Genomic DNA, 24011 nt, shown 5'->3' with positions numbered 1-24011 from the left:
GCTACTGATGATGCGACATGCACCACCTCGATCAGCCAAAATCATGTCTAATACCATCCTATTTTGGAGTGCTACAATTCTTGCAATTTGCAGTTCTTCTGTAATGTTCCCAAGTGCCATGGCTGTCTGATTGGTGACAGCTTCTACAACATAAGTCGATTTTTCTGCTATTCAATGCAGCACCCACAAAGAAGAACAAACCCAAATTGAAATCGACATATTGTTGCAAAGTGGTATCTGTCTGGTCGACCTCATCTGTACTTATCGTTCGTTCGTATCTATTCTTAGAAATATCGTTGTGCAACTTCAGGTCAAGATGATATGATGCAGGTGCTAAAAACACAGGGGGTAACAAAAATGATATGTAACATACCCCGGACGACCCAACAGGTAATTGTTAGTATCCTTTATTACCACACAGGAAGTATGTGTTGTGCAACGATGTAAAACTACTGTTATTAGTACCTTCAATAGTTAATGTAGAAATACATTCACTTCGTCCTACGGGAATTCTCCCAGCACTGCCAATACATAAATCTGCTTTAGCTCTGGTTACAGATATCACAAAGAGTCCATTATTTTTGATAGTCCTCACATTTGTGAAGACATATGGTGTTGAAATATTGTCCGGTTGGTACTCGTCTCATTCCCATTTAGTCCCTTTAGCTTGAGGATAACCATCTTCATCTTGGTAGCATTCTCTATTCAACCGAAAAATGATTCCACCTACTGAGGGCTTTCCGAAAGCAAACAAAAGCGCATACCAAGCTTGACATGAACCAATGTGGGAAAACGTTAGAGGAATAAAAGGCGTTCTTCCTTTCTTTTGGTGTGCAGGTATCATTCCACACACCCAACAATTGGTAGTATTCGTAGCATTGTGTGTATGATGCAACATCTGGATAATGTGTTATTCAGATAGGATTGTCGATGTTTCTGCTCATGATAGGAAGTGTATAGTAGTGGTGCTCCAGTGGAGCCTGAGTAGTGGCAACAAAAAGCTGTCGAGCAGGAGCTTCTTTCTCAACAAACCAAGTGGTTATTGCCATAATCATCAGGGCAACAACAAACCCTACAGCACAAATGATTTTTTTGTTATTCATTTCAATGACAGCGATGATCGATCTTTCTAAAACTTGGAGCTCTTCTCCCTGGGCAGCCGATGATTTCTTCACCACGGGTGTCACTACACTAATGCAAGGTTGATCCCCCCCCCTTGCCACATTGGCTCTCCGTTTCACAAACCCAGGGTGGTAGCTCAACCAGTCTCGCTCAACACTGCAGATTCTTTCCTCGGTCTCAAGTGGTATCGCGATGCTCCAGGAATCGTGTGGTCCGGGAAGACTTCCGTAGATTCGTCAGGTGAGATAGCTTGACCTTTCTCTGTCTCCAGAATTTCTTGATGGTCGGTCAGCGCAGCAGGTTCCACCAAGGCGGGCGACACCCATTTACAATGCGTGCTGTGCACCCAGTTCCTTTTGTTTGGCACTCAAACTGCTGTCCTTGTAGCCAACAGCACCTGCTCCGGACCTCGCCACCTCTGTTCCAAGCTGTTCGATCTGTCGAAGACCTTGACCATCACATAGTCACCGGGACGGAGTTTATGGGCCTCACCTGTAGATCTGTCAGGAAGAGCTTCTCGAGCCTGTTGCTGAATAGAGGTCAAACTGTTGGTTAACTGTGCCAAATAATCATTCAACAGAACACAAGGTACATCATGTATGGGGCGTGGCGTAGGAACTCCCCAAATGTTCATCGGTCTCCCAAATACCACCTCGTAAGACCTGATTGTGAGTGTGACACCGATCTTTTGGATAACAGTGCCAAAGGTAGTGCATCTGGCCACTTAAGGGACCTGGAAGCCAATATTTTTGCCAGCTTCAATTTTAAAGTAGCGTTATGCCTTTCCACCAATCCTGCTGATTGCGGGTGGAAGACTATATGGAATTTCTGTTTGATCCCTAACTCTTTCAGGACATACTCTACAACTTGCCCAATAAAATGAGGTCCGTTGTCACTCCACAAAAGCTTACAAACACCATATCTTGGAAAAAAGTCCTTCAGAAGCACCTTTGCTGGTGTAAGAGCAGTATTATCCTTTGTAGGGTATGCCTCTATCCATTTACTGAAGGCACATACCACCACTAGAACTTATTTTAGATTATTGCAGCGTTCAAGTTGGATGTAATCCATCTGCAAAACTTCAAAAGGTGCGGTTGGTGTAGCAAACCCTCCTGTAGGAGTTTGTGTCCCTTTTCCAGGATTGTACTGCCAACAGATCAAACAGGATTGTACTATTCTTTTAGCTGTGCTGGCAATTTCAGGATGCTCCCAGACTAGTGTAAGCAATTTAGTTATTGCTAGAGCTCCAACATGTGCCAGCCCATGTGCCATTTAAACCATAGGTTGTAAATAGGCTGCAGGCAATTTCCATTTATTCATTTCTTCGTTACACCAACAACCCTCATCATCTAACATTCCTTCTCTGGACCATTGCTCAAGTTCTTCCACAGAGGCAGGTGTCTGTATATCCAATACTTCCTCTCTAGCATTATGCCAACGCTCAGCTTGTGATTTTACTACGTACATAGATGTAGTGTTTCGCTGTATTGCAGTTTCACGGGCCACGCGATCTGCGAAGGCATTGCCTTGTCCTATTTTTTGTCAATGATTTTCTTGTGTGCGCTACACTTCATAATGACAACTTTCTTCGGATATGTAAGTGCAGTCAAGAGATTATGGGGCAGATTTATGATGACTGGCGCATCCCCAGGGATGCGGCAGTTATTTTGCACCGCTGCTCCGCCACCCATGGTGCGCCGCATTTACAATGCGGCGCACCATGGGGCAAAAACGGCACAGATGCGTGACGCATCTGTGCCGTAAATATGGCGCATTGCTGGAGTTGCGTCGCAAGCGCGACGCAGCTCCAGCAAGGCTCGGGGGTGCCCTATCTTTACAATGCTGCGTCAAGACCTACGCCTGCTTCAAGCAGGCGCAGGGTTTTGACGCAGCATTGGCCTGAAAGTGACTGAGTGAAATCTTATAGATTTCACTCAGCCACTTTTGCGAGGCGCACCTCCCCCGGAACGCCCACCCTGCGCCGGAACGCCCACAAGTGGCGCAGGGCTTTACAACGTGACGCATCTGCCTAGATGCGTCACATTGTAAATGGGTCGTAGGGATGCGCCACGTTTACGCCGCAGTTGCGTGACACAAACGTGGCGCATTCCCAACATAAATCTGCCCCTATGTACTTATTATTATGTAGGCCAAAATCATGAACCACTCCAAAAGTATAGCGGCTATCCGTGTAAATTTTCACACATAAGTCAGTACTAAGCTCACATGCTCGTGTCAAAGCTATTAGTTCAGCTGCTTGAGCCGACTTCTGTGGTATACAAGCGGTTTCCACTACTGTCTCGAGTGTGGTGATTGCATATGCGGCTGAGGTTGTGCCATCTGGTAACTAAACAGGACCCATCAACCCAGAGCTCCCCATCTACATCGGGAAGGGGCGTATCTTGCTAATCGATGCGACCCTTTGTCTGCACCTCAGTAAGGAATATACAATCGTGAGGCTCCTTTGATTGAGACTGAGTAGCAGGATATGGCAACAAAGTGGCTGGGTTTAGTGTCGCACATCTCTTCAATGTAATATGAGGTGCTAACAATGTAAATTCGTATCCGGTCAGGCGAGCACTAGTTAAATGCTGTGTCTTGGTCTGATTCAAAAGGGCATATACTGCATGGGGTTCTAGCACCAACAGTTTGTGTGACAAAACTATCCCTTCGCTCTGACGTATAGACACAGCTGTCGCTGCAACTGAACGAAAACATCCAGGCATCGCACGAGCAACAGGATCAAGAACTGCAGAAAAATATGCACAGGGACGCTGCTTGTCACCATGTGTCTGTACTAAAACTGACAATGCACATCCATCTTTCTCGTGTACATAGAGTGTAACGGCCTTCGTGTAATCTGGTGTGCCTAACACTGGTGCAGAGCAAAGAGCTTGTCTTAACTGGCGAAAAGCATTTTGACATTCATCTGGCCAAGGAAGAGGAATCTGAGTGTTCTTAGTCAAAAGTGCTAGCAAAGGTTTAACAATATGTGAAAAACCCAATATCCATTGCCTACAAAACGAAGTCAAACCAATGAATGCACGGACATCTTTCTGGGTGGAAGGAACTGGGGTGTCTAAAATTGCTTGAATGCGATTTGGTGTCAGTGCACAGCCCTCCTTAGACAGAAGGTGTCCTAAATAGGTCACCTTCGGTCTACAATATTGCAATTTCTTCCGTGATACTTTATGGTTGTGTGTAGCAAGAAAATAAAGTAAGGACAAAGTGCATTTTTCACACTGCTCAGGTGTATCAGCTGCCAACAAGATGTCATCGACATATTGTATGAGAGCCACTCCTTCAGACAAAGTAAAGGAATCGAGTTGTCTTTTTAAGGCTTGACTATAAATACTCTGACTCTCGGTGTACCCTTGAGGAACTCTACAAAATCTGTATGATCTGTTATTCAAAGTGAAACCGAACAAATATCGGCTATCAGGATGAATAGAAATCGAGAAGAAAGCGTTCTTCAAATCCACTACTGAAAATGTAGTTGCTGTTGGAGGGACCAAGGTAAGCAATGTCGTTATGTCAGATACTACAGGGTACTGTGGTACTACAATCTTGTTGACTTCTCTCAAATCGATGATAAATCTATAAATCCTAGTGTCAGCATCTTTTTTGAAAATGGGAAGAATCGGACTATTGCAAATAGTATAAGGAATTTCTTCCACAACCCTCACCTTAATCAAATCCTGTACAATACGTGTAAGTGCTTCTTCTCGAGAAATGTTATACTGAGGCAATCTCGACAGTACAGCACCCTCCTTGACACTAATATGTACTGGTGGAATGGAATAACAATTTGTCCTACATCGGTGTCTAAAGTAGCCCACAAAGTACTAGGGAGTGAAGCTAGTGCAATGTCCTCTTTAACAATACAGGATCTCTCAATCATGGGGTAGTTGTCATTTAAAATAACCCGTACTCCTTCCAGAGAACATCGTATCGTAGCCCTGAAATATTTGAGCATGTCAAGACCCACAATATTGTCTGGTGTATTTGGAGAAAGCAAAAACTGACATGGAGCAGTAAACTTATCAACATGGAGTGCAAGTGGCTGTGACAATGGGCTAAGAAAAGATGTTCCATCGAAACCTATCGATATAATAGTTAAGCCAGACAGGGGAGCCCTTGGAATCAAGTGTTTAGATAAGGCGCTACGAGTAGCTCCTGTATCAACCAGAAACTGATCAGTAGAACCCAAAACATGTGCTGTAACATAGGGACCCCTCTGATCTACTGGAACTTCAACTGATTCCTTACCCCATCCTAGGCAATCCTATGCATAAGCAGAATCTTGCAAATCAGACGGCTCATAGCCGGACATTTGGTATTGGTTCTGTCTGTCAAAAGTATTAGACCCCTCCTGTCCACATGTATTAGCATCAACCTTAGCACGATCATTTGTGTTTTCTCTAGGCCCTGAATATGCTGAACGATTTCTCATTTGTCCCCGACCACGTGAACCCTGCTGAGCACGCAGTACTGGACAGTCAGAAAGCCAATGTCCAAATTTCTTGCAATACGCACACTGATCAACAGACAAATTCGAACGAGTATAGGGAGGAAAGGACGAACCATGAGATCCACGTCCACCTCTATTATTACCTCTAGAAGGTGGGCCATAAGCCTGAGCCATCATAACCTTTGTTTTTAACTCTTTAGATTTTTTATCCTCCTTACTTTTTGCTTCTAATTCTTGTCGTTCATAATACTGAGCCATAGTTAAGAGACAAACCGGACAGGAGGTAGTCCAGGAACTTTCACACGCCTTTAGGCGACTAGCTATTTCTGGCAAAAGGTTTGTGACATATTTATCGACAAACAGATGTCTACCCGTGTCATCTGTCAATGACTGGCCAATAAAATCGTGGAATGCTTCTTCAAAGCGTGTGAAGAAGTCTGAAACTAATTCATCTATCTTTTGCTTACAAGACGCTAACATAGTCCAATCTATCTTTTTAGGGGGAATAATTGTCTTTAATTTAACCAATATAGCTACCGGAAGATCCAAAATTAACTGACACGGTTTCTGTGCAGGTTTTCTATCTTCATCTAACTGTTCTAAATCTTTCCACGATGCCCCAAATGCCACACAATCATCAACTTTGCGCACAGTTCTCCACATATCAGGCGGTAATATTAATCCAAAAAACAAATCAATATCGGACAAAGTCATAGTACAAGAGCTAATGGCACCCTCAATTTCTTCATAAAAGGCTGTTGGATTCTTTCGCGGATCAGGCAATGCATTTTTAAGAGCCATGACATCTGTTCTATTCCAAGGAGTGTAAACCCAGTTATAAATAAAGTACACTTTCACGTCGGTGGAAGTCTTATCATCACTTGTACCTGCTCCTTTAGGAGGAACATATAAAGGCGCAGCTTCCCGCTTGGGTTTCACATTAATTACAACATTCTTATCTGTTTCGGGCATCGGAGCTCGTGCCATGTTGATTCGGGATGTTTGTGCAGCTGCGTCTGCTGCCTTTTTCTCCTCCTGCAAACGGACTGCTTCATCACATAGTTTAACCAAGTGTCTGATCATGTCAGTCACCTGGGAGAAGACAAAAGAACCTTCACGTAATTGTTTACAATCAGCTGCAATATCATCTGGCTCTACTTCTGCAGCAAATATCTTGGTAAAATATTTTTGTTCCTTTTCCGACCAATTCTTAATAGTATCTAGAAGTTCAGAAGTAGTATTAGTACTACGATCGGCTGTGCGCGCCGCAGATCTAATCTCAGAGGAACGTTCGGTAGTTAACATCGAGCGAGTATCTTTGATTTTATCCTGCTCTGTAGGAGAGTCCTCATCTGACTCATCAGGAGCAGAGGGAAGAGTATACAGAGGTGGACAACGATCTAATAAGAGAGAATCATCTTGGGGTTTATTAAGAATAGGATAAAGAGGCCTACGAATAGCGTATTGGCCATTTACCTGTAACTGACGATCTCTATCTTCCCTTTCTTTAATTTCTTTATTTTTCATTTCTAATGCTTTCGCATACATGCTCTTACGTTGTTCTTTTTCAATCAAGGCCTGCTCACGCTTCATTCGCTCACGCACTTCTTTCTCCCACATTCGCACACAATCAAACATATCTTGCCTAGCCTTTCGCTTAAACATTCGATGCTCCACATACTGAATCTTTCGTAAATCAAAGGACCCATTCATAGGCTAACGCAACTCAGGATCCTTACGGGTGTATTGGTTCCATAATGTGCTGTACATTATGGACGAAATACCATACTTAATATACATGTCCCTATTAGGCGTCCCCTCAGGGGGGGGCTGGTTGTGCTTTGTCAAGTTTCAAAGTGGTACCACTACAAAAGCAACACGTCCTACGAAGTGTGCTGGAAACAGGCATGCTAGAAATAGTGCAAAATATGCAGTATTAGAATCAAAAGTAGCGCTTAAGGTATTCTTCGTACGTTGCGCTGTTCAAACAATTTTAAATAGAGAAAAATCTCCTCATTACCTGCCTATATGTATTGCAACACATATATATATATTTATCAAACTAGATTCAATATTGGCCAATTTCACAAACAAAGCCGCAGTAAGTGTTACTAAACTACCTTACCAATCAAAGGCATCAAAACCAACAGCAAGTGCAGCAGAACGGCTCTTACCAATCAAATGGTGTCCAGGTTCCTACTGCCAAGTTCTCAAATCGACCAAATGGTCACTGCACGGCGAATCAACAGAAGAGATCTCCGTCGAGGACCGGAGCCATCTGGATGGTCAGATCAGAAAGAAAGGGAAAACGCCGTGGATGCCAAGACTCTGGTCTCCTCCGGCAGTGATCACGTCCAAAGCGAGATTCCAATACTTCGTCTCGACCACTCCTTCGGGCATCCGAGTTGCCGATGAGCCCCACGTTGGAAGCGCCAATTTGTAGTAGCAAGCCTCAGCCAGGCCTACCAGTGCAAGGGATTCGCCCTTCTCTACACAGAGTCCTTAGACCAATAGCAAGAAGTTGGCACAGAAACTGGAATAGAAAAGACAAAGTTTATTAAACCTCATGAGGTGGAACTACAATCACACAACACCCTTCGGTAGAGTATGAGGTAACACACTGACTGGAAGGAGCTTGGTCTTTTTATACCCACACAGGGGCTCAAATGAAGGCGGTACAAGGTACAGAATGCTGGTTTCAAATACATATAAGGTCATACAGAGAGTGTGCTAGCAACAAGTGGGAGGGACTGACAGTTAGCTAATTCTGGTGGACACATCTTGACAGTTACAAGTTGGGGACAGCTGTATGCTCAACTGAGCATGTGTGAATCAGAGGAGACTAAATATATCTTGTCTCTAGGCAGATTTCAAGAGCAGTTGACAGGAAGGTAGGACAGAGCACATGGCAAACAAAATGGCCGATAGAAATACAAAATGGAGTCCGTAAACGGACAAGATAGTCTCTAAATACAAGATGTCTTCTGCTAATGCTTAACCTAATCATTGCTAAATTACAACATGGATGTCCTGTTACGTGCACATCAAGAAAATGCTGTGGCATACTTGGACAACATAGTAGTCTATAGTCCGGATTGGGACACCCACTTAGCTCATCTCACTAATATATTTGAAACCTTGAGACAAGCTGGTCTTACTTTAAATCCAAAAAAAACACCCTTGGAACATACTAGATAGAATACTTGGGGTACACCATCAGGGAAGGCGAGATTTTACCACATCACAACAATAGAGGCTATTCAGACTATTCCCAGACCCACTACCCGGAAAGAGGATCGAGCCTTTCTCGGACTAGGAGGATACTACCGCAGGTTTATCCCTCTGTTTTCCGAGGTAGCTAGTCCTCTCACAGACTTACTGAGACACAAGACTACAAAGGCCAAGAAAGAGTGGGGAAAGAGACAGGAAGACTGTTTTAGTTCCCTAAAGAAAATCTTATGTAATGCTCCTGTCCTAATTTGCCCGGACTTCAAAAAGTCATTTGTCTTACAAACAGATGCTTCTGATAGAGGATTAGGAGCTGTATTGTCCCAACCAGATGCACAGGGCCTTCTACGACCGATGTTGTTTCTGAGTCGGAAACTGTTCCCAAGAGAAACCCGGTATGCCACCATGGAGAAAGAATGCTTAGCCATTAAGTGGGCTCTGGAGTCTTTACAGTATTACCTATTGGGGAGAACCTTCTTTTTGCTAACAGACCATGCCCCCCTGACTTGGTTAGCCACCAGTAAGGATACCAACATCAAAGTACTGAGATGGTTCTTAGCATTACAGCCCTTTTCATGTCAGACTATGCACATTCCTGGACGGTTACAAGGTAATGCTGACTACCTCTCCTGATTCCCTGTATCCTGAATGGCCCGATCGTCCATCCCGAGGAGAAAGGCAGTGTAATACGGACATCACCGAGAACGGGAGCCCCGGGAATTCCAAAATGGCGCCCGGGCCGAACCAGCCGAGGAGGTTAGCAGTGTAGATACTGCAGCCGTCGTGGGACTGACGTCAGGCGATTGGAAAAAGGAGGGCCGGACGTCGTCAGAATAGAGAGGCGCGAATTGTACAGCGGAGACAGTGTTCACTGGAGGAGCGGCGAAAGGACGGGACCATCGGCAGTCGGGAGAGCGGTTCGACGACAGGACCCGCTGGAGCCCTGGAAAGGAGGAGCTGGAAAGGGAGGTTTCCCCAACGCCCACTACTTCTGTATCCGGACGTTCCCAGGAGAAGCAGGACGCCGCGATACCCCAGCCTACGGTCACGGAGGACCGTAGCTTCGGGCAAGTGCCTTTCCTGCAACTTTGGAGGAGGTTGGTGAGGAAGGGAGAAAGGGAGGGGCGGTCTTTATAAGTCGGGCACAATTCAGGACTGCTATATCCTTCACAGCCCTGTTCCCTCACAGACAGTGGTGGTGACATGTTCAGGTGAAGGGTCAGCACAATAGTAAAATAGCACTAAGCATTAAGACTGACCAATGGTTGTTTTGTGTTTCTTTGCTTTCTTCTGGGGACCTCTGGGGACATCAAGCCACCTAGGAAACCACCAAGGAGCTGAAAGGAAGCTACCTAGAGAAGAAGGAGACCTGTGGATTGGCTACTGGACTGATTATTTGAGCGCTTGTGTTTTGGATTTCATCGTGCATTTAGACTATGTCCTTATGTTAAGATTGCACCTTTCATTCTTTAAATAAATATAAGGAGGTGTTCCTACGCCCCTTTGTTCCCCTCTAACGCTCTGGGAGGTCCATTTATTACAGTATGCACACAAACAAAGTCCAGAAAGAAACACAATGTTATTAAATAGCTAACTCTTGAGGAAAGCAATATTAAGTAAAGCTTGAAATAAAAGAGGAACTAAATCGCTGACATGCATTGCCTTAACGTTTTTAACACTCATTGTTTGTAAATCAATCCACGTTTTTGGCATTAACGTTGCTAAGGGCATGAAGATCGGGCCAGTTTTAATGACATGCATCAGATAACTGTCTATTGTAAGCACATATTTCTGGTTTGCCCTTGACATGGATATTTGCATCAACTTCACAAAGGAACAAGAACACTGACCTGCTCGTCCTTTGCATTCATTTCACGGAAGAACAAATGCTGCAGAGCCACTTCTAACTGAGTCAGCGATGTGAAGCCAGGGCCTGGGGTGTCACAGTGGGGGAGGTTAGGGTGGCGAGGGGTCTCAGAACAATATACATAAGAGAAGTTGATTAGCATTCTAACAGTTAATATTACCGAGGACAAAGAACCAAAATACACGTGCATGCATCCACTCACACATGTGACAAATGGGATCTATGATTGTGAATGATGGGCTTCTGCTCTCACGCAGGGACGGAGACTCCAATACCTCAAACCATGGCTCTGACTGCGTCACTGGTCTATAGAGAATACTGCCATAGAGTACAATGGCAATGATTCATTATAAAGGGCTTTATAACAGTAAGTCATGCGTCACAGTTCAGAAAGTTGATTTACTGCCTGGCTTCTGTCACCTGATTCAGAGGGATGCAGGGCAGGCAGCCTAGGACAGTTAGCCCAGACTTAAATACATCCATTTATTTAGAGATACGATCTTATCTTTAAATAAGTTGATCGATTTAATATTTGAACAGGAATGTGAAGGAAATAATTTCAGTGGGGTGGGGGGTGCAGCCCCAGAGCCCTAATGGGGAATCTAGCCTTCACTCTTTTTCATAAGTGAATAGCTACCATAATCTAACAAGCACTGCTCTCAATACTTGTTAGGATGTTAATAATGCTCCTCTAGATGCATATTTGTTTCATTGGTGGGCTGTGCTCAGTATCCTCAACATGCTTCAGCTTCCAGGACAACTGTATTCCAGGATACAACCTAGGTCAGGCAGCAACACACAAAACTGAATGTGGAGTCTGAGAGATCCAGTAGTAATTGTCAACTACAGAGTGATGCATGTGTATGAACCTTCATGCATTGTACATGAGCAGATACCGACATGCACCTCTTGAGCAGGCTAGGTTACAGATGTCATCGTCCCATTACTTGCCAGGACATCGCCAGAGGAAAATACTATAAAACAAGTAAAATCTACTTTTAGTTACAGGTTGCTACTGTCCCAGATGGTCCTACATACACACAAACGAGTTTCCTACGTCCATATTCGGCAATGAGATAGTTTGCGATACACACAAATAAGCTAAGCAGGGTGTCGCCTGATTCTTTTATGTCCTTGTCTCTCAAAGTCAAAAGAAGAAACTACTCTACCTTTGCGTATAAAGAGTATATTCTTTGTTCAGTTTACACAGGACAGCTTGGCCCACCAGTACTTTGTTATCCCAGCCTCCTCTACGCTCCAACCCCTATCTAGTTCAAGCCCTAATATTCTACAGAACATTCAAATTAGGAACTTTCCTACCTTTAGACATCTAATCTAAGGACTCAGAAAAATCATACATGGATGGATATAACCGTACTTTCTTTGGAAGCATCCAGAAGCAAGTAAATTGTGACTCCATGTTGCCAGCAATAAAAGACCGAAAACACATTTTGACACACTCTCAGTAGCAGTGAAGTAGCTGAATCTGCTTTTACTCCCTATAAAAGATGGTACCTAACCTCAGAGTTTTGATGTTTGGCTACATTGCCCAGGGTATATACATGCCACACCACATTGCCCCTGAATACCCATGAGATTGAAGCTGCAAGATTCGCTTATGAAGTCCTGTCTGTCGAATTTTAATGCTAGGTATTCGTCTTTTGCAGGTAAATATGCCCTATAGTCTACACAGGTCTTCAAATATCAAGGGATTTAACGATGCTCTACTTTTTCAGGTGACACTGCTCCTCTCATCCATCCCTCCTTGCAAAAAAGGAGAGAGAAATGGTACATTTGGAATGCAGTCAGGTAGAAGACATGGGTGAAAGCCTATATTGTATAGCTTTCAGAACACAACTTGTTAGTAATCAAATGTTTTCAGGCTTATTGCCAATAGCTCATAATAATTAACCATGCCATTATCACACACTTTTTTTTACTGCCTGTGTGTCCATCATTGCATGTCATTTATTCATGTATTTGTATTTCTAATTTGTAAACACATGCTTATTTAGGATTAATTGCACATTATCCTACACCAATTGCTTTATTATTGGTTGATAGTATATCAGTTGGTCATTGTGAGAAATTCGGTTGCTGGTGGAAGAGGGTGTGAGCCCTTTCGAAGCAGTAGCCACAATCCCTGTTGGGGTGAACCCCAAAAAGTCCCTAAATTAAACTCTGTTTGACCCTCTACTAGCTTGGCACGACAGCAGTCAGGCTTAACATAGAGACAATGTGTAAAGTATTTATGTAGCATTGAAACAGCAATAAAGTGAAAATACAACACAAAAAAATCCTACACCAATATTAAAAAAAACATTTAATAAATTATTTGATACCAAAACAACAAAAATCCACCCAGGAGAACTGAAGTTATGAATTTTTAAATTTTAAAGTGGCAAATAGCATCTAAAAGATCAAAGCACCAACCGCGGAAATGTAGTCGCGCAAGACTGGGGCACAGTCAAATGTTGTGGCTGACTGCGATCAAACGAGGTTTGGGTACACAAAGTGGATTGTGCCGTGCTCTCTGCTTACTTCCGGACTTAAAACAATTTTTTTTTAAATGTCCGAGAAGGTAAAGTTCCATGGGGCAAGGCAGAAGCCGTTGTCTGAGGAAGAGGCCTCTTGCTCGGGGAGCTACTAGATGAAGTCAAAGTGAAGATTTCTACGTTTGGATTTAGTCTCTTTTATGGAAGTCGGAACTCTCCAGCTGGAGAAAGCTGCAGGCTGTAGCCGATGAGCTCCAAGGGGCCAGATACCCCTTCTGCAAGTAGCCGCCAACCAGGATTTGCTGCTTCGTAGTAGACATAGCAGGAGCTGCCACAAAGTGGGGCTGACCGGCGATGATCCTTGGGTGGATTTGCGGGCAGGTAGGTCCCGGTCTCCTCTCCAAGCTCTTTTTTTGGCATAAAATGTTATCAGAACCAAGTTCTGGATTTCCACTATCTGTGCACCTTTAGCAACACTTCTAAAGGTCCAGGACTGGAGGGGCACCACTGGGAGGGTCACGACTCACTCAGGCTGGGTCCAGGTGTGGGTTCAAAATAGCTGGAGCCTTTTCTGTCCCCGAGGCTCTGATCAGGAGGCCAGCTAACTAGCTGTTGGAGCCACTCTGGTAGTCTTGCGTCCAAGCAGGAAAGCAGGTCTCCAGCAGCTAAAGGCCAGGCTTCAGGCAGAAGGGCAGTTTTTTGGTGCTGCAGGGCTGTCCGCTGGGAGTCCTTCCACAGGTCCAGGAGTGGGTCTGAGAGTTCTATTTTTATACCTGGTGCCCACTTTGAAGTAGAAGAAGCTTCTGGAGTTTTCCCCCTACATAAGTGCCTAGAATTTCCTGTCTGCCTGCCCTAATCGAAGTCTGTTTGCAGGCACAATAGACAAGTGTGGATTTCTTTGTTTTTTTAGCTGAGGCAGTGTTTCTGAAGTGCAAGTAGGGCTGTCCATAGCTCTGCCCTACATCCTGCCTGGGATCTCCCATCTGCCAAAAGCTAGTCTCTCTAGTGTGTGGCTGTCTACGAGGAAAACACAAAGGTCAACTGCCAACTACATCTAGTCATGTGACCAAGGAAACAGGCTGCAGGCACCAAATGGTTAGGACAAAAAAATGTAAACTTTCTAAAAGTGGCATATTCAGAATTGTGACTTAAAATTCGTCTTCTCATTAAAGAGGGTTTTAAATTACAATTCCTTAGACACCGAACATGACAGTTCTCCCTGCTCCCAAACAAAATTCATCACTTATTAAATGTAATAAGATAACCCACTGTTATACTATGGGAGAAGTAGGCCTCACAGTTGTGAAAAACGAATTTGTTAAAAGTTTTTTAGTATTGGGACATTTGTAAAGCTTAAATATACATATCCAACTTTTTTATTACAGTGCACCCTGCCCTATGGGATATCTAGGGTCGACCTTAGGGTTGACATATGTAATAAAAAACAGTTTTAGGGTTGGTAAGGGAATTATCTTGACAAGTCAAATTGGCAGTTTCAAATTGCATACAGGCTGCAATGGCAGGCCTGAGGCATGTTTTAAAGGGCTACTTAAGTGGGTGGCACAATAAGTGCTGCAGGCCCACTAGTCACATTTAATTTACTAGCCCTGTGTATCTGGTGTACAACTTTACTAGGGACTTATGAGTAAATTAAATATACCAATCAGGTGTAAGCCAATTTGACCATGTTTTTGGGAGTGAGTACACGCAGTTTCACACTGGTTAGCAGCGGTAAAGTGCACAACCAAAACAAATTCAGCAAAACTGGAGGGGAGAAGGCAAAAAGTTTTGGAGTGACCGTGCAGAGATGGCCAAGTCCAACATTCAGGTATATGTATCAGTCTTTATTACATTGCATAGAAGATTATAGCAAATGCACAGCCTAAGTACTATGATAATTCTTGCATTTTACATTATTAATCAGGAGGTCAGCAATGAGAAACAACCCAGCCGGCTTTAATGGTGCTTTTCGCAGTTCGGAATGCTATAGTAAAGCCAAGCTACAACCTAGTCAAAGCACAGTAGCTGATTGAAAACAACTTTAGACACTTTAACGCACTGAAAGGTTTTAACTAGAGGCTAGAAAGGGAGAGCGTTTTATCATAGTTTGGTTTCTTCATTTGGCGCTTTGATTTATTTAATTACAACTCTAATGTTTGATTTTCCTCATGTTTGCCCTCGGTTAGGTCATTCATTTTTAATACAGCCTTTTAAAGTACATAGTGTGGATTTCTTGTGTGTGTATTCAGCCATGGGGAAAGAGACTCTGGAACACGCTATTAATAAAATAATCCTGTAACCCTGCAGGACTGATTGTTACCCTCAAAGCAGCATCCTCAAATATGATATAGGAGGTATATGGCTTACAGTCCGTCTGACTTCCTGGCTATAGTCGTAAATTGACGTCAGCTTGCACTTTTCAAAGGGCTTTGTATGTCTAAACCCGGGGATTATTTACTGGTAATTCTGAAAAAAGGTTTCATGGCATCCCACTCATGGCATAGAGCTTTGAGCACCGCTGGCACACACACAAGATTGTACCAATATTTACAAGTGTGCAGATGTCTTTTGTAATTTTGGTTTCCTTCCTCGATTCAGACAGAAATTCCCTTTCTGCCAAAGGGTTTGTCAGGCGCTTGCCTAGTTTAAAGGTTTTTCCATGTAGTTTGCATTCTGAATCTTTGTTGGATTGGTGACTGACTGTACTGATAAGGGCACATTTTAGGGTTCTGGTGACACAGTATCTCAGAGGACGAAGGTTGTCTGAGGTAGGAGGTGAAGTAATTATATTATTTGCAGCACATGCAACATACCCCCCTGAAATCTTTTACCCTTGGGTGGAGTTTACAGCCAAACATTATGAGTTTGCATACCCATAAGGCTGCCGCTGTTCCTGCAAATTGAGCCCATAATTGTTTGGAAATTCCTGCAGTGTTTCAACATCAAGCATGGTTTGATAGTCACTTTCCAAATGTAGTGGAACCTGTTAGAATGGGTCCCTTAGGCCTTCCACGAGCTATCTGATCTATTGCTGGTTATGCTTTTTATTCAAATGCAAGAAACTTGAATACCCTGGAAAAAGACATTTTAAAAATGAATGTGTGGCTATATATAGACCGGTTTGGAAATCTGTAATGTGTTACATATGTTGGCTCCTCCTGCCGCACAGGCATCTCCTCCAATGCAGCCCATTAATTCACAGACTATTAATGCTCCCACCGAAGTAGATGAAGTCCCATTTTAGATTGTTCACAAGACTAATCAATGTGAATAAGTCCATCCTCACAGTACAAACCAAGATAAGCAACTAAATATTGACTTTGTGTGTTCTTCTCAGTGTGGTACCACCCTGGAGATTATTGTACTGTTTAGGAAACTATATTTGTGAGTATACACTGCTGCGGATAGCATGTAACTATTTGGCAGTGTTGCCAAAGGAACTAAAACAAATACAGAATGAAGATGGAGCGGTTCTGTTTGTTGCTTTAGGTATGAAGTTCTTTGCTAACTTTAATGCAGTCTCTTAGAATATTGTTTTCATCTAAGATTCAAGAGGCGGCTGCTTTATTGGCCATATGCCAGCATTTTCCTACTATGCCTATACGACATTGTGAACTTGAACTACCTAATATTATCTAGAAATATATACTTCTTACTTCTGTAGGTAGAGATCCTTTAGGTATTTGTGCCTCAAAACAGCAACTGAAAATGAAAAATGAGGCTGAACGTTAGGTGTAGGGATGTCAAATCCAAGAAAAGCAGAAAGCTAAACCGAAAACAAGGACTGAATCTCCTCCACAGCAGGAGTCCATGAGGGACGGATACAATTTGAGAAAACCTTGACAAATTAAAACAAGCATTTACAATGCAATGGTCTCGGCATTATTAAAAGTAGAGCTATTGGCATTGCTCATGACTTTTTTTTAATCATAAATAAATGGCATTGTTATTTACAATGCCAATAGCTTAATCTTTAAATAGCGTAATCGCTCGCAAATGCATGACCTATTGCATTTACACCCACACAGAGCCACCCACACACAGACAGAGCCACCCACACAGCCACCTACAAAAAAAGCTATCTACACAGAGCCACACACACACACACAGAGAGCCACACACACATACAGAGCCACACACAGAGCCAAACACACAGACACAGAGCCACACACACACACAGACACAGACACAGAGCCACACAGCCACACAGACACAGAGCCACCATTCCCCAGTACTTGGTGGCTCCCCATCCCCAACGGTAATCCCTCTGACTTCTTGCCAGTAGGCCCAAATCTTAGTGTGTTCATTGTGGCAGCTTTTGGACTTATAGATCAGTAGTTAGATAACTATGCAATGACCAATCCCTTCCTTAGGCCACTTCAGGAACCAACATCCAGAGTAATATGTCTACTTCTGGAGAGTGGCTCTTGTGGTATGATGACCAGATTTGGATATCACCTGTGACGTTTTGCGCTCAGTTCTGGGGGCCAACTCTGGCATTTTGCATCCAGTTTTGAGGGCTACCCTGAAGTACTGCCTTCAGTTATATGGGCTACTTCTAGAATATTATCTCAAGATTCTGGGGGCCTTTTTGGCGTATCACCACAGCTTCTGGAGTCCACATTTTAAGTTCTTTGTTTAATTGTTAGTTTTGTTATTGATTGGTGAATGTGGGTGATGTTGTGAGGGTGTGTTAATTGGTGGATGCACAGGGAAATAGGTGGATGGAGGAGTATGGATGGATGAGTGGGTAGCTGAACACATCCCTCACAGCTCTCACAGCCCACACAGCTCTCACAGCCCACACAGCTCTCACAGCCCACACAGCTCTCACAGCCCACACAGCTCTGGCAAAGACAATAACGGCAGCAAAGAGAAACAGGCAAAGGCAATACCAGCAGTGAACAAACACTGGCAAAGATAATACAATCAGGGGGGCAGGGGCACGAAAAACGGCACAATCAGGGGACAGAAGGCAGGACAAACGTCACTATCAGGGGGCAGAAGGCAAGAAAACGAGTGCAATTAGGGGGCAGAAGGCAAGACAAATGAGTGCACAGCTCGCATAGCTCACACAGCTTTCACAGCCCACACAGCTCTCACTGCCCACACAGCTCTCACAGCCCACACAGCTCTCACAGCCCACACAGCTCTCACAGCCCACACAGCTCTCACAGCCCACACAGCTCTCACAGCCCACACAGCCCTCACAGTCCACACAGCCCTCACAGCCCACACAACCCACACAGCTCTCACAGCCCTTACAGCTCACACAGCTCTCACATCCCACACAGCTCTCACAGCCCACACAGCTCTCACAGCCCACACAGCCCACGTAGCCCACACAGCTCACACAGCTCTCACAGCCCACACAGCTCTCACAGCCCCCACAGCTCACAGCCCCCACAGCTCTCACAGCCCACACAGCTCTCACAGCCCACACAGCTCTCACAGCCCACACAGCCCACGTAGCCCACACAACCCACACAGCTCACACAGCCCACACAGCCCACACAGCTCACACAGCCCACACAGCCCACACAGCTCTCACAGCCCACAACAGCTCTCACAGTCCACACAGCTCTCACAGCCCACACAGGAGCCACTGTGAAGTCAACAACATTTTCCGGCAGGCTGAGCACAAATCAGATGGAAAAGACACTGATCATGGGAAGAACACTGCAGATAAGTGTAAATGTCCACGCACTAGTATCCAACTTGATGATAATTCCCACTAATCAGTGGACAGCCTGACCAGCATGAGACTCAGAGCAGCTGCTGTTGAGTTGTAATGTGATAACACTTGCTGCAGAGGTAAACAAACTAAACCAGGACTCAGGCAGCAGGCTCTCTGACTCCTGAAGGATGACCAGACAGAGCAGCCGTGCAGTTCGATGCTTTTTATTATGTTATTTGTTTTTTGTTTCACATGATCATGATTCTAGTTAGTACGTGATGGTGCGCCGGGCAAGTACATGTGAATACGGTAACGCAGTGCTTTGTAGAAGAACTAAGGGGAATGGGCTGTAATAATGCATTAGGATTACTGAGAGTTCAAGTTACCTCTCTGCGCAGCCAGGTGCTGTGTGACAGTGTCTCACCTTCTGGCTGGCCTACCGGTACCCAATTTCCTTGAGAACTACTCACTGTTACAGCTACATTCAACAGACTAGGCTTTCTGCCTTTTTTTTTTTTATAAACGCATGTGAAGAGGCAAGCGCCGGCAACAATGAAGGAACACCTCTCTGAGCTCTTGCTGAGTTAATGACAACTGTGGATTCCAGAATCCTCAACCTAGTAACATACATATAAACACATGGGTTGTTTCCAATAGTTGCCTTAGTACAATATAAGTTGAAAGCATTGATGCATGCACCAGAGCACGACGTGCACTGCAGTGACATTTACAAATAAGTGCTGCCACCAGCCGTTGTGTGCGCAGCGCTGCGTGGGGGGGGACTGGACTCTCCACTTATCCAGTATTATGGGTGTCTTTCATAGATTCACATGCCTGAATCATTCCCCGTCGTCGAGATTGGAGTCCCCGGTACATAGAAAAGTAATGTCCTATAGACATACATAGAGAAAAGTAGGCCTAAGGGCCTTGCCTTAGTAGCCTATCTATGTTCTTTTGTAAAAAGGACCAAATTCCTGAAGGTAGCCAATCAGCTACCACCTCCCTCTAGAACCTTCCTGCCAGGAGCCTCAGTCTCTCAGATTTTCTACCGCACGTTGTGCTAGGGAGTCTCCACCTGAGTTCTCCTCAGGTTTTCTTGGATTTATCTCTTTTCTTCATAAAGCTTGGATATTTTCTTCAACAAACAACAATGGCTGATCAACAGAAGAAAGGTCTGTTCAGAGCCTGTTCATCTTGTGGTAAGAAGAGACTGCACGTCGATGACAAGCATGAGACTTGCCTCTACTGTCTTTACCCTGATCATTCTCCTAAAGAATGTAGGATTTGTAGAACATTCTCTACTAAGACTCTTAAAGACAGAGAAGGGAGACTGCTCCTCTGGTTGAACAGACTTAAAACCAGAGATTATGATGTCCTGTCCTCAGAGGGCAGTGAAATGGCTTCAGTTTCATCAAAACTGTCCTTGAAGAGGCCAAGGGATGCTTCCCCTAGCCCTACAAACATTCCTCCTAAAAAGATTGCCACAAAGTCTTCTGAGGTAAAATCTGTCAAGTCTGTGAAGGATGTTCCCACCTTCAGAAAGCCGACGCAGTCATCGTCGACGAGTTCGTCGACGTTTTCTTCAAGAAAAACCACATATGTCTCCACATCGACGACGACGGTGTCGACGACAATGGCGTCGTCAGCCTCTTCATCGACGACGTCGACCACTCAATCGTCGACGACGGGTAAGCCACTGTCATCGATTGTAATTATAAAACAGCAATCAACGTTGATCAGGGTTCCGTCGACGTCCTCGTCGACGACGACGACCCCGTCGACGACGAGGCAAAAACCGTCGACACCTACACCGTCGACGAAGATGCCATCGACATCTGGCGCACCGTCGACGAAGACGTCGACGACGGTAAAAACATCGTCGACGTCGAAGTCACCGTCGACGAGTACACCGTCGACGACGAAATCACCGTCGACGACTAAGGCACCGTCGACGAGCACACCGTCGACGACGAAGACACTGTCGACTGGACCGTCGACGCCGAAAGCACCGTCGACGACAACACCGTCGACGACCACGCCGTCGACGACCTCATCGTCGACCATTGAAAAACAATCGACGTCAGCACCGTCGACGACACCGACGTCATCGACGACAACATCGTCGACGACAACATCGTCGACACCATGGAAAAAATCTAAATTAATACCATCAAAAAAGTTTACTAAAAACCCTATTACGCCAGAAATAACATCTCCAAGTAGGGTACAAAGATTACCCCCATCTTATCTGCTACAAGATGATGAATCAGAAGATGACCAAATCGATCAGGCTACTAGTCCATCGGATCTAATTGTAAAATGCCAGAGCACAGATGAAGATGGAGATGACGTCATTTTTACGGAAGAAACTGTTCATACTCAAGTACAGACTCAAGTAACTCTATGATCTGCCTTCCAGCTGCTATAGTCACCGATCTACAATTCTTTTTTTTTTTTTAAATAAATTTTTATTTGGAAAACCTCACATGCAGCAGTACAGATAAAAGCAGGCACCGGCCGAAGAATTGCAAATCACCAACTCAAAAAGATTCAAAGCCTCGCACAGCGAGTGACAACAATACAGTTATCTTCAGTCCGGCGTAGTCCATTAAATCAGGATTCATAGATAAATTTGTCCACAGTGTTCCAGGATAAAGAGGATCCCATTTTATAATAAGGGTAGAAGGATCAAATGGCCAGCGATATTGCGAAATCGTAAACTAAGCAAGTCTTAAAACAGGATAATAGTCTTCAATGGAGATGCACAATTGGGAAGTCAAAAGCAGGACTTGAAGCGACAATAGCTATGTACTAGCACTCAACATCATACTCATGAAGCAGTAATAATAGAGAATATACGCAAGTACACATTACAGGAGTCTTCCCAACACAACTAAAACCCACTACCCCGACTAGGAAGAAATACACCGAAAATAAGGAAAAGGGATACAATAAGAAGAGAAGAAAAGGAAAAATAGGGCCATAGAAACAAAGAAGTAACGAAAAACACTTCCCATCCCCCAACCCCCCACCCTACATACCAGCAGAGGGCTACGGCCCACCCCCTCCCATAGGCATGCCTGTCCCCCCAATAAGAACCCCGAAAATGGAAAAGCCCGGAGGAGGGCCATAGCCTCGGCCCCAATCCCATCCCACCCCCACAAACCGAAAAGCGTGTGAGCCCACCAAGATGGAAAGTGAGCATCAATTTACGTTCATCTCAGCCCCCCAAAGGCACAATCAAAAGCCATATTCCGCATCGTAACCAGGATCACCCATAAAACGCCGCAAACAGTCAGCGATCAACCCTGGCCAGTCCGAGCAGAAGCAGACAAGTTCCCCAGTCCCCGAGCAGGCAAAGTCGATGGACCCGCTGTCGCAGTAGGGGCCACCCGGGCCTTCAGCAAAAAGAGCGGCACAGAGTCAGCACTGTTCCTCCAGGGTTCACTGTCCGTTGTCGAAAAAACAAGGCACTTTTGTTTCGGAGGCGGAGCAGCCGGCAAGTAGGTAACAAGGGCAGCAGACACGCAGCTCCGGCCGCCGTGCTCACTGGTCTCACATCCCAACTCTGGACACCCCAGGGAGTCCTCGGCGTCAACCGACTGGAAAAGGCCGGGCATCCAATCTACACTGTGCCCATCTGCCTCTGTAGATCCCGTGGCAGGAGCAATGATCGCCTGGGAGCCATTGATGACCAGCCACCAATGTTGCAGGGCTGAGTGCAAGTTCGTAATGGCCAGTAAGACATCTCTCACTGTAGGTTCCATCCCTCTACCGCCAACGTACAAAACACTGCCCCTCTCAGAGGAGCCTCCGAACAGGATACGGAGCAGTCCGAGCAGGCAGCTAGGATATTAACATCAGGCCGCGGCGTGCATATGGGTCATGATATTCGAGCCCACACACTCGCTCAATGCCGCGCACCGCTCACCGGCCGTAACCAGGCGAGGGATCCACTTCCGATGTCCGCCTCAGATGGTGCGTGGTCGCCCACTGGCAGCCCCTAAAGAAAGGCCGGCCCAGGTTAGTCACTCCACATAGCACCCCAGTATATCCACCTCCACAGGCGCCAACACAAACATATGCCACAAACCTTAGGGGTCCAGAGCCGTGTCAAGCCCATCTACCCACGGCAATGTATGCGCGACGAATCTCGGCTCGGGTCACCGATCCAATATGGCCGACCAGGGCCGATGTTGATCACTTCCACGGCGGCTGCAGTGCCACTCGAGGTCCCGGCTCGCCCACTGTAGAGGCCGGAATCTTCACGACGATGTCACTCGGCCGTCCGGGGCAGTTTTCAGTACGGAGTCACACGGCCGGGCACCGCATCCGCTCATCTACGCGGGGCCACGGCTGAGATGCAGGATCATTGCCAGGATGGTGCGGGAGGTGAGGGCGAGCGGCGGAGCCGAGCGTCTATGCGGCCATGTTGGTCGCCGTCGTGGCTCCTCCCCCGATCTACAATTCTTGATCGAGGACTACAAGAAACGATTCCCTGAATCACCAGCGGCCCCTACTACAGAGAAATCTCCAGCATCAGCCAGACCGCAACCATCTCCAAAGACAAGACCACCACCTTTGGATATTCCTCAAGAGAGGGAAACAATTCATCACATCCAATCTTCTGAGGGAGAGGGCGATGAACCAGAGGAGGGGGAGGTTATAGACGACCTGTCCCAGAACAGAGACGATGAAGACTATATCGCTCATTCTCCAGCCACACCTGAACCAAATACTTCGGACTCTCCGCCAGTGGATATTGGCGGATTCCATAATTTGATAGAGAGAGCAGCCATTAGGTTCCACATGACCATGGAATCACATGAAACGGACTGTTTCTTATATGATTTTAAGGATCCTATCAAAAAGACGGCTAGATCAATTCCCATCATAGATCACATTTGGGAACAAGGTCAGCAACTAATGCAAACACCTGCATCGGTTTCAATAGTGGTACCTAGACTGGATAAGAAGTATAAGGCACCAACAACAGCACCTACCTACGCATTTCCGCCATTTCCCCTGATAACAAGAGTCATTCGGAAAATGAAAACGGAGCACTGCACCTTGAATCTCATTGCCCCATACTGGCCGAGACAGCATTGGTTCACGGACCTCCGTCGCCTCTCAGTCCAACCATCAATCCAT

Source organism: Lissotriton helveticus, chromosome 1_1 (assembly GCF_964261635.1).
Source record: "Lissotriton helveticus chromosome 1_1, aLisHel1.1, whole genome shotgun sequence".
In the NCBI taxonomy this organism is placed as follows: domain Eukaryota; kingdom Metazoa; phylum Chordata; class Amphibia; order Caudata; family Salamandridae; genus Lissotriton; species Lissotriton helveticus.
This window is presented reverse-complemented; position numbering follows the sequence as displayed.